The 11781-nt window shown below is 44.9% G+C and overlaps 1 long non-coding RNA gene across 1 annotated transcript; it reads left to right on the top strand.

The window, feature by feature from the left end:
- The first annotated feature begins 916 nt into the window (after positions 1-916).
- LOC124683397 lies at positions 917-2363 on the top strand. The gene is made up of 2 exons (XR_006996676.1): positions 917-1051; positions 1949-2363. It is a non-coding gene; the product is annotated as an uncharacterized LOC124683397 (long non-coding RNA).
- Positions 2364-11781: the final 9418 nt, after the last annotated feature.

Below are 11781 nucleotides of genomic sequence, written 5' to 3'. Positions count from 1 at the left end.
GTCAGGGGGATCGATCTAAAATCGGTCACCAAGATGATCAGTTGGATGGATTTAAAATCGGGATTGAACTGCATTGCGGCGGCGGCCGGAGGTATGCCGCGCGGAAACTCACTCATGGAATTTGATGCATCTCTTGTGCAATGCTACCATCTCTTGTGCCTGTAGCCGTTCGCTCCTTCTGCCTCATCGTGCGCCATACTCAGTGTCGTCTACTCGCTGTAGAATTGCAGACTCGTGATTGAATTTATAAAGTTGATATACGGTTGCCCTGTTTCTACTGTATGGTGTGCGTGTGGACAGACCATGCTAGCAGCAGGTGCTGCTAGATTGGGACGAGCAAAGGGTGTTTTGCAGCAAGTTAATTTATAAGTATGTTTTGCATTGCCTCCAACAAGTAGCTTGTTCACGGTTTCGTTTAGCAGCACATGTATCCACTATTTTTATCTGCATGAACAATATTGGGGAACATAACTGTGAACTTTAGCTTCTAGGTGCTCCAATGGCTTTTCACTGTCTACACTACTTTATAATCTAGCTGACTGTATGTAGCTGCTTTTAACTGTGAACAGTATTGGGGAACATAACTATTAATGTTGAATGTATGTAGCTGCTCCAGATATGTGATTCAACGTTGACTATATGTAACTGCTCCAGATATGTAGCAGTAACATTTTCCAGTTTTCTGACTAGTTAGTTGCAGTTCTGTACATAGAAACTAACATGATAGTTACCTCAGTTAGTAAATCTAGCTACAATATGTCAAGAAAATGAACTTGACTGACAGGTACTATATGCCCCTGAATATTATTCATACTAGCATGAATGGTGGTTGCATTGATGTTTGAGCTTTATCAGACTACTTCTTTGGTAATCGGTGCATTATTTGACGTACCTAAGTTGTTTCGATTGTAGGCCGAAGACTCTTCTAGAAATCCAAGATATATCATTGTAGTACCTACTGCAACAGACAAAAATATTTGCCCACTCCACAAAAGGAAGCAAATCAGTTGGTAACAACATCCTGAAGCTCTCTGGGTTTTTCTTTTCAAAGGTAAGCTTCCTATTGTGCCCTTATGACTGCAAAATCCATAATTGCAGTACATATTATTCATACTAGTTTTGCTAATCTAAATATGCTTAACCGCAATAGATTAATCACCTCCTTGTTATTGACAGGAACAGTCTGGCATTCTCTCCGACTAATTCATTCAGTGGAGAGCTCCCACCTTCTTGGTATCGTGTAACAACACCAAAATTCGGTATGTACCTGCTAAGTAGTACTCTATTATTGGATTTAGTTGAACTGTTTTGAGTGCTGGTTTGAGTGCTTGCTGGTTTGTTAAACAATTTTCTGTTTATTCATGTTTCCTCAATTTTCATCTCTCGGTATATAAGTTATCTCAGTTTGTAGCCGATGTATTGCTCTGGTTCACTGTCGAGCTGCTCCATTTAATATTTATTGTATGCCATCTGCACCCTGTTTTGAATAATGTATGTGCAAAGTAGATGCTTTTGCTCCCTGTTTTGAATAATGTACTATTGTTACTCCCTGGAACATAAGGAATTCCATTAAACTAAACAATGACAACTCAGTTAACTTGCGAAGTGTATTTTCTGTGTATTAATATAGGTTGTCATGGACTTGCGGAGTGTAGAACGTGTTAGGAAGAGGAAAAACAAAGATGAAGAGTTTATGTTTGTCATTTTGCCTGCATTGTACTTCCACTTGACATGGCAAAAACAAAGACACTTAACAACTATTATCTGCAAAGTAGATGCTTTTGGTCATTTTTTTAATTACTCCCTGATAACGAACTACTATTATCTGAAATGCAAAGGCACTTAACAACTCAATAGCTTTATTCTCATTTCATAGTTAGGCATCTTGAGACTTCTGAGCATACTGGATGTTGGAACCAAACTTATTCCAATGCAATGTTTTGTTCAGGTTCCGTTTTCCAAAAGCCTCCGCAGCCACCGCTACTGTCTAGTGTGGCACAGATCGCTGCAGTTTCTACCATAGATGGCACCTGAGATGTTTGCTCGCCTCTGATGTTGGTCTAAAGACTGGGTTTGTTGTTGATTGGTGCAACTTGTTACAACATCTTGTAGTGTCATGGTTGGTCAGAATTTGGAATTTACAACATTTTGTAGTGTCATTTTGTAGTAGCACAAATATCTGTATCCTGGGTTCTGAACTATCAATGTCACTGCCGTGTTGGACCTGGTATTGGACCTGATACGCACGGATAGTCACAATGACATAAAGGTTATCAAACATCATATAAGTTTTAGTTCAGATTTCAATGTAAGTGCCGTGTGGCCAATGGTATAAAAATTAAATCTTTGCTACTTCACGTTGATTTCTCATGTTGATTTCAGTTTTCACTGTGCTCCAATCCCTACCAACCAAATGAACAGTTTTTAGGAGTGGGGATTAGGGAGTATATGGAATGAGGTTTTGTGGGGTTTCACCAAATCCTCTAGAGTATTATCCCCACTAATCCCCACAAATACTCCACTACCAAACAAAGCCTTATTGGCTGATGCTGAGGCTGGGGTTTTGAGGAGTATATCGACCCCCTCAAGGTCTATCTGCAGAAGTTCTGAGAGGTACGTACTCAATTTGTTATTTAGGGTGTTCTGCTAAACAAAAGTTAGAGCTATTCTGAAATTATTGGTCTGGATTAGTGCTTTGAAAGTTAGGTAGGACGATCGCCACTTTCACCTATTGTCTCACATTAACCTTAATTAAATAATTGGCTTAGTCTTAATTGGCAAATTTATATAACTTTGTGCAACTCTTTTAACTCGTGAAGGCCCATGTTGCATGTCAGTCAATTGCTTCAGCTTTTTTTTTTATTTGTGAAGAGCTTTATCCTTCCAATTACTGTTATTCAGATTTTCAATCCTTTTTATGCTATTTCCAGATTATTAAATGATAGTAATCACTAAAAATCATATTAGGCTATTAATCAAAAGAAGACATTTATTAGTTTGAGAAATGCATACACCATTTATCTTGTACAGGCTCTAGCATATAATGTGCATACATTAAAATTCTGATTCACACTGTTAGTTGACCCAGATACCAATTTAATATATGCAGACCAGAATTCTTCTAAAGGTATGCACAAGATCTGCTACAACCTCACATTTATAAGAAAATTTCAAAGCTCATAGACAGATCGTCTTTTTGGCACCTCACATCTCAGTTGTACCGAAAGAGTAATATAAAGGTGCTTCTCCTCCCGCACCCCATCTCCTCCCGCACCGGCGCGGCGGAGCCGCGCCGGGCGCCCCCCGCCCCCCAGCGACTCCCCTCCTCCTCCTCCCCAGCGGCTCCCCTCCTCCCGCCGCCGCCGCCTGAGGCGCCGCCGGGCAAAGCCCTGGAGGCGTGGCGGCGGCGGCGGACTTCCTCGGCCATGGCATCCGTGGGGGCGCGGGTTCGCATCTCCGGCGGCGGCGATCCGCATCGGGCTGTCGACGGCGGTGCCATGGAGCGGCGGCGACCAGAGGAGGGAGATGATCTCCATCGTTTAGCGGGCGGCGGCGGTGGTTCGGGTCCGATCTGGGTCCTGGCGGGCTCGGGTGGGCTGCGATCTTACTGATGCGATCACAACGATGTCGGCTTCGTGCAGGCTTAAGGGTTCGTTCCGAGGCACGAGGATGCCATGGGCGACTGTCCTTGGCATGGTGGTGGCGGCCTCCTCCTTCGCTGGAGGTGGTCGACTGGTTGCTGGGGTGGCGGATCACAACATCTGTCTACTCCGACGATGAAGATCTAGTCGACGACGAGCTGGCGGTGAAGGGGCCACCGGTGAAAACCGCGCCTTGACATCGTTCTTGGCGGATGATGGCGGCGGCTATTGGCCTCGTTCCCTCGCGAAGGCATCATCTTTGCTGGCCTCTACGCTGGCTCTTGCCGAGTTGGGGACTAGCGGTTGTCGGTGAAAACCGTGCCACGATTGGCGGGCGATGGCGGCGTTAAGCGTCGCTTCCTTCTTGAAGGCATCGTCGTCGCAGTCTGCGGCTACTCACTCGTGCTGCTCCGGGGGAACCCTAGATACGGGTCTCCCGGATCGGATGATGACAGCGCTTCTTGCGTCGTTCTACCTCTTGGGGCATCATTTTGGGAGCAGCGGCTGGATGGAGGTGGATCTTTGGTGGAGTAGTGTTCATCTACCACGTTGATGTTGATGATTCTCGGCGGCATGGAGCTGCAGGGTATCGAAGACGGGGCGGACCGCAGGACACGTGCAGGATGGTGGAGCTATCTGGCGTCATGGTGACATCGACGGCAGGTCTGGCAAGGTCAATGCGGTGATCCCTCTTGAACATGGCCGGGTGCGAGGAAGACAACGGTAGCGATTTCTGTGGCGTATGTGTTGACGTGCGCTGAGAGTCTGCTTAACTGGATGTGCTTCTCACCTGCTATTTGGTAGCTTGGGAAGGCATTTGGTTATTTGGATGATGTGAGTTGGTGTATTGTCACCCCATTCATCCATCTGTAGGTTTAGCGAGGTGGCTTCGAGTTTGATCTTTTGTATTGCTCTCGTAAAGATGTTGCGAATAATCTAGTAAAAAAAGCTGTGTGCATCTCTTGGATACAGAAGCTAGGGCGATTTTTCCCCCATTCCGGAAAAAAAACTTCTCTTCCACGTTTATGATTTTGACTATTGTGCTAACAAGTTTTGATTTTGTTCTTTCGCAGTTACTGCACTACATGTGTAAGTGTAATTTTACCATCATCATTTAAGAGAATTATTTGTTGAATTCGGTTTCTATAGTCCAGTGCCTGTTCTTCTGTGGTTAATTTTCTCATTTTGTTTTCTTGAAGGGATATACTTGGAAGAACCTTGTCTTAGGGTAGAAGTCTTGCAATTTAACCCTTTTTAGAATTTCAATCCTTATAGATGTTGCATATATAATTGAATACCTTGTATTGAATCCAGAAGTGAGAATCGAGATCTGGAGTACCTTGTATCAAATTGAGGGGCACTAACTAGTGTTGTTTGCCCAAAAAAACGCTGGTACATTGCATGATACAAATGTTGCTATCATTCTATTGTGGCGCACAGCATCAGTGAGGAGGCGTCCCATGGGCGCCCCAACCACTAGTGGTTATTATGCGCTTAGTGCTGAAGCAGTAGCACATCATTTCAGCTGCCTCCGGCGTAGTAAACGACCGTCTGCGATCGATGCCGAGGTGGTAATAATCACTTTGTGGCAAAGCCGCAGTACTGACCTACCGTGTACCGCATGCTGGTTTTCTCCTCTAGCATATAGTGCCTGATCCGCAGTGAGGAATCAAGGAGGAATACATGTCTAGAGTGTCCTGAGGCTCGGCGGAAAGGCTTTGTTTTGATCGCTTGTGCACCCAACCTTCTGGTTTTCCCGTTTTTAGTAAGCTGGAAATATCAGAGACATAAGTGAATCCACAGCAGGAACATGAGCAACCTATCTAGATGTGCGACGAATCTCTAACGCACATGAAGAGAGGATTAGCCGGACAAAAGTTGTTCCTGTAAATCATATTTAATGATACTGATGATTTTGTGGAGATCTGCAATTCTGCAGCAGGGATGCTGGTGGTACAACATCAGCTACAGTAATAACAGAGCAAATTATATATGAACTTTACCCATAGAGTTGACTTTTCGCATGTTAACACAAGACTTGATTATATACATCTAGATTTTAAAAAAATATTAAAACTTTTGATGCTTTTTATTATGAGATTTCTATTTTCGTGCCCTCGGGTCAATAGTTGTACTCAGTTTTCCCCAGCTCCGTAGTTTTTCCTCAGTTTTCCCCCAGCCCATGTCTAAAACCCGCGGAAGGAGCTCGGACGGGAGGATTCCCGTTTAGTTGACCGTTCCATGCTGACGTGTGGGGCCGCGTCGTGTGGGGCCGCGTTGCGTTGGGCTGGTAGAAACGGACCGCGTGGGATAGAGCGAGACCGCGTTTGGTTGTACGTGAGCAGGAGCTGGGTTCTGTCTCTCTCGGCCCAAATTGACATTTTTAAGAGCACATTTTTCCTCTCTTTCTCTCTATGTTTTTTTTCACCAAATTAGTATCAAATCTAGAGAAGCTTGCATTTATGTCTTTCTTCAATTATTTGTGTCTTTTGACCCTCGTTTTTTGCCCAATATGGCAGCAGATCTAGTACTCCCTCTGGTCCATATTAATGACCTCACCTGTCTTGGTTCATATGTACCTAATTAAATCTAGAAGCAAATCTCGATGCTAATGTACGATAAATTCACACCGTCATAATAAATCGATAAAACAAAGTAGGGCCAACAAATTATAGTAGAATAGGGATAGATAATAGGGATCCCTAAATAATAAGCTGCATACAGCAGCCAACATAATAAAAGGTTTTTAACAAATGCAGGCCAATATAAGGTTCTTCACAAACCCAACATAGTAACAACATAATAACAAAATAAAAAGCTGCTTTGCAGCAGCAGCACACGTCCTGGACTCCGCCTACCCCATCTAGCTCTTCCTCCAGTTCTTGCTCCCCTCTCCCTTTGATATGGGCACCTTGTGCTTGATCGGAGGCATGCGCTCGACGGCGATATCCACCCGCTGGAAGTTGCGGAGGTGAATGCCGAGCGCCTTGTGCTTGGCGCGGAAGGCGTAGACGTTCACTGTCGCCGACATTGGGGAAGGTCCTTCCGATGTCCTCGGCATGCGTGAGGAGGAAGTTGAAGTCGGTGCCGTCGAGTCTCCTAGTGCAGAAGGGGCACTTGTAGACACCTTTGACGAAGTAGGAGGTGTACTGGCTGACATCCAGCCTCCGCAGCACCTGCCGAGCCTTGGTGTGCTCATCCTCCTCGTCGCTGCCGATGTCGCTGCCAGACACCTGATCCATATCAAACGAAAACTATGACTAAATGAGTTGCAACGATGACGTAACGTGCATGGTAACAAAGTTAGAAACAACAGAGGCAGCCTCAGTTAGAGTGAACACAACTATATATCTACAGGGACGGGGTTAGAGAACCAAAGCTCATGCACAACATATTTGTACACAGCAATGGTTCGCTGAACCCGCCCTGTACAAATTTGTGCCCAACGATTCATCATAGGAAAAGAAAACAAATTAAAGATCTGAATTTGAACAAATTCCAGATTATTTGCGAAATTAAACGATTGATATCTTTTTATTCGTGCATAAATTAACTGATTGAGATCCCATGATTACTTGCATAAATTAACTGATTGAGATCCCATGATTACTTGCATATATTGACTGATTGAGATCCCATGATTATTGCATAAATTAACCGAACGGCCGAACCCCAATTCTTAAACGAAATCAAGAAGGGATCAAATCAAAATGGAATAAAATCGGCGCAAATATTAACCCAATACTCATCCTACATACAGATCGGCACTAATAGTTACTAGGGAACCAACAAAAATAGGGTTGAAAAAAGAAAGGGGAACAACAAGGGAGCAAACCGTAGTTACCTCGTTCCAAGGGTCGTCCATGCAGGTGACGTAGGGGTTCGACGGCCAGATGTACGGTACCTTCTCATAGGGGTCCCATTCCGGCGGGATCTGACCGCCACCAGCGGCAGCCTCCGATGCACCGGCGGGAGCCGCCAATGCACCGGCGACGGCGACGGTCGTAGAAGGGACGGCGTCGAGGATGGAGGCACCGCGCTTGGAGTCTACGAACTCGCACTCGACGGCGTCGAGGGTGATGGGATTCGCATTCTCCTTGTCCATCGCCGGCAGAGGAGAAGGAGAGGGGTTTTTTTTGCTTTGGAGAAGATGATGGGACGTGAGAGGTGGCGTTGCGTGAGGGAGTGAGAGTGATAGGGATAGTGCGAGGTGGCGAACAGGTAGAGGCATCTTTAAAGGCGAGGGGTCCTAAATGCGACCCGCGTCCTACGCGTCCACTATTGCACGTCTGCACGTCTTCGACTTCTGCACCGCGACACGCGTCCACGATTGCACGTCGTATAATCTAACGGGCAGGATAACCCCTCTCTCTCTCTGATCGGGGCCACCACCCTCTCTCTCTCTCTGTCGGCGGCTAGCTTCCACCCTCTATGTATGCTAAATACCCAGTTTGCCACCGGATTCTGCAAGTTTGGTTTTCTGTATTATTTTTCACGCGCTAAAAATTATACTCTTTTTGGCATTACTTTTCACGCAAAAAATGATAAACCATCACCGATTTCTTGTAGCCATTACTTTTCATGCAAAAAATGATAAACCATCACCGATTTGTTGTAGCCATTACTTTTCTCGCAAAAAATGATAAACCATCACCGATTTCTTGTAGCCATTAAATTTCACACAAAAAATGATAAACACATCACCGATTTGTTGTAGTCATTACTTTTCACGCAAAAAATGATAAACCATCACCAATTTCTTGTAGCCATTACTTTTCACGCTAAAAATTATAGACGAAACAATCTATCTATCTTTGTATTTGAAGTTTGGGAGGGTTCACCATCTACTTATGTTAACTTTCGAGGTTTTGGTCTGAAAATCAACTGGGTATTATAAAGGGAAATAAAATTTTAAAAAATATAAAAACGAAACAATCTACCAATCTTTGTATAGAAGATCATCTGTATGATTTTTGAGGTTATTTAGAGAAGGTCAAAAAAAACTAACTTGTTACAAAAGCTGGTTTCAGTGAGACCTAACCAAGTTTGGCATACATGATGACATACCTGTAACAACAAGGAATATCTAAAAAGTTTCACAAAATTTGAAATTTAGGGTGAAAATGATGCCATACATGATGCTGTTTTTCGAGGTTTTGACCTAAAAATCAACTGGGTATTATAAAGGAAAATAAAAAGTTTGAAAAATGTAAAAATGAAAAAATCTATCTATCTCTGTATAGAAGATCATCTGTATGAAATTTGAGGTTATTTAGAGAAGGTATAAAAAATCACCTTGTTACAAAAGCTGCTTTGAGTGAGACAAAATGGCATGCGCTTAAGCAAAGTGAGTTTTTCGAACATCTCCAAATGACCCCAAATTTTCCATACACGATGTCATACGTGTAACGACAAGGAATATCTAAAAAGTGTCAAAAACTTTTGCCGAACCGTATAGCTCTATAAAAAAGAACCTCACCATAGTGCTAGTAAAAATTTTAGTTACAAACTTTCGTATTTTACCTAACCTTCAACAGGAAACTTGTTTCAAATTCATTTTGGCGTACAAGAAACAAATCCCACCTTGATTCGAGCACCACAGCCTCCGAGCGATGCCGGTGTCAATATCGGCACGGTCAGAACGGCTATGCTTGCCGCCACTGGTAGGTCACCGTCGGGATGCACCCTCAATCTTGTCCCCTCATTGGATCACTGACACACCAGAGATACCGCCGAGGCCAATGCCGAACGTACATGCCGATGAAAATGTCGAACATGAACGCCGTTGTGGGCACGGCCACGCCGCCCCGCTATGCTGGACGCCACAGATCACCGCGAGGTCTTTCCATTCGCCACCACACTCCCCTAGCACCCATCTATACACGCCAGAAAGGAGAGACACTAGTTTTCTCTATATTGCTCGCGTTCGTGTCCGACACCGTCAGTCAAAGTGTTGAGGTAGTCGTCGACATACTATACCATTTCTTCTCTTCTTTGCCTGGTTAAACGCATCAAATTCATATCTATCAAATGCGTCTGGTCTCGCCTCATGCAGTTCTTTGTGGACGTCAATCTCATCTCGACACCCCGCAGGCCACCTTCTCCGTGCCATCGCTGTAGAGCTCCGTTTGAAAATCTAATCATAACCGTGTATTGCTCCTTGTATCAGCATCATGGCCCCACTTGTCATTCGATATACCGAAGCCCCACTCATCTGCGTTTTGGTCAGGGATACGACGATGCTTACGGTCAAACAAAGATGGATGGTCTGACGTGTCTTTGCAGGCTCTACGTGTCCCCACTAGTCAGCAGATAACGGTCAAAGTTGTTGGCCCATCGGGCAACCGGCCGTTCCAGCACTTGTGAGTGTTTCAGACAAGGGCTTGGGCAAAACTGAGGAAAAACTAAGCGGCTGGGGAAAACTAAGCACAACTAAGGACCCGATGGCACGAAAATAGAAATCCATTTTATTATTACATATGTGTACATTTAGGATCTTGTTTGGCCAGATAGGATTGGCGGACCTAGCAATTTTTCAGAGGCACACTACAAGTAAAAGACTTCACTTTGGTCGAGCTAGACATGCCCGCTGTCGCCGGCTAGCCACCGTCAAGTGCCGCCAGACTCCTCTCGCGAGTTGAGGAACCGATCAATTGATTCCAGTTTGGTCTACATTCATGAACGTGAGAAATATCCTAAAATTTTGTTACTTTGAGAACCAGAAATAAACTATGGAATTAATGAACGAACATCTCTCACATTATGTTTTGTGTGTTTGATGTCAATATATGTGATACACTAATGTTTATTTAAGTGGTACAGGGATTACATAGTTTCATATGTGTGTGTGTTGGATTTGGTCGGTCTGTCAAAAGTTAACAGGAAAAATGTGGCCAGGCCGGATAATCCGGGCCGGATATTGTTGAAATATCCGGCCCCCTGATTTTGGCTAAGTCTTCGAGGAAAAGCAGCTCAGTATGGGGGCCGGACATTTGCCCGGATATTGTCCCGGTATTGTACCAGGGCCGGAATATCCGGGCCGGATATTTTGGAAATATCCGGCCCCCCGTTTTGGCTAAGGACTGAAAGAAATGTGAACCAGTACAAGGGCCGGACATTTGGCCGGATAATGTCACAGTTTTGTCCCGAAGGCCGGATTATCCGGGGGGCGGATTATCCGGCCCTTACTTAGGCCGGAATATCCGGCCCCCCGGAAGCTGCAACGGCTCAATTTTGAGGGGAGGTATAAATACCCCCCTTCTTCTACCTTGGTTGCTTGCTCAATCATTACACAAGAAATCTGCCAAGCCACCTCCATTAGAGCCATGATACGTCTCCGACGTATCGATAATTTCTTATGTTCTATGCCATATTATTGATGATACCTACATGTTTTATGCACACTTTATGTCATATTCGTGCATTTTCTGGAACTAACCTATTAACAAGATGCCGAAGTGCTAGTTGATGTTTTCTGCTGTTTTTGGTTTCAGAAATCCTAGTAACGAAATATTCTCGGAATTGGACAAAACGAAGACCCAGGGGCCTATTTTGCCACGAACCTTCCAGAAGACCGAAGAGCATACGAAGTGGGGCCACGAGGTGGCCAAACCACAAGGCGGCGCGGCCAAGGGGGGGGCCCGCGGCGCCCTATGGTGTGGGCCCCTCGTCAGCCCCCCGACTCTGCCCTTCCGCCTACTTAAAGCCTCCGTCGCGAAACCCCTGATGCGAAAAACCACGATACGGAAAACCTTACTGAGACGCCGCCGCCGCCGATCCCATCTCGGGGGATTCGGAGATCTCCTCCGGCACCTGCCGGAGAGGGGATTCATCTCCCGGAGGACTCTACACCGCCATGGTCGCCTCCGGAGTGATGAGTGAGTAGTTCACCCTCGGACTATGGGTCCATAGCAGTAGCTAGATGGTTGTCTTCTCCTCATTGTGCTTCATTGTTGGATCTTGTGAGCTGCCTAACATGATCAAGATCATCTATCCGTAATACTCTATGTTGTGTTTGTCGGGATCCGATGGATAGAGAATACCATGTTATGTTAATTATCAAGTTATTACATATGTGTTGTTTATGATCTTGCATGCTCTCCGTTACTAGTAGAGGCTCTGGCCAAGTTTTTGCTTTTAA

This window comes from Lolium rigidum, chromosome 1 (genome assembly GCF_022539505.1).
Source record: "Lolium rigidum isolate FL_2022 chromosome 1, APGP_CSIRO_Lrig_0.1, whole genome shotgun sequence".
NCBI classification, from domain to species: Eukaryota; Viridiplantae; Streptophyta; class Magnoliopsida; order Poales; family Poaceae; genus Lolium; species Lolium rigidum.
The sequence above is the reverse complement of the archived record's forward strand: the minus strand, read 5'-3'. Positions and strand labels throughout refer to the sequence as shown.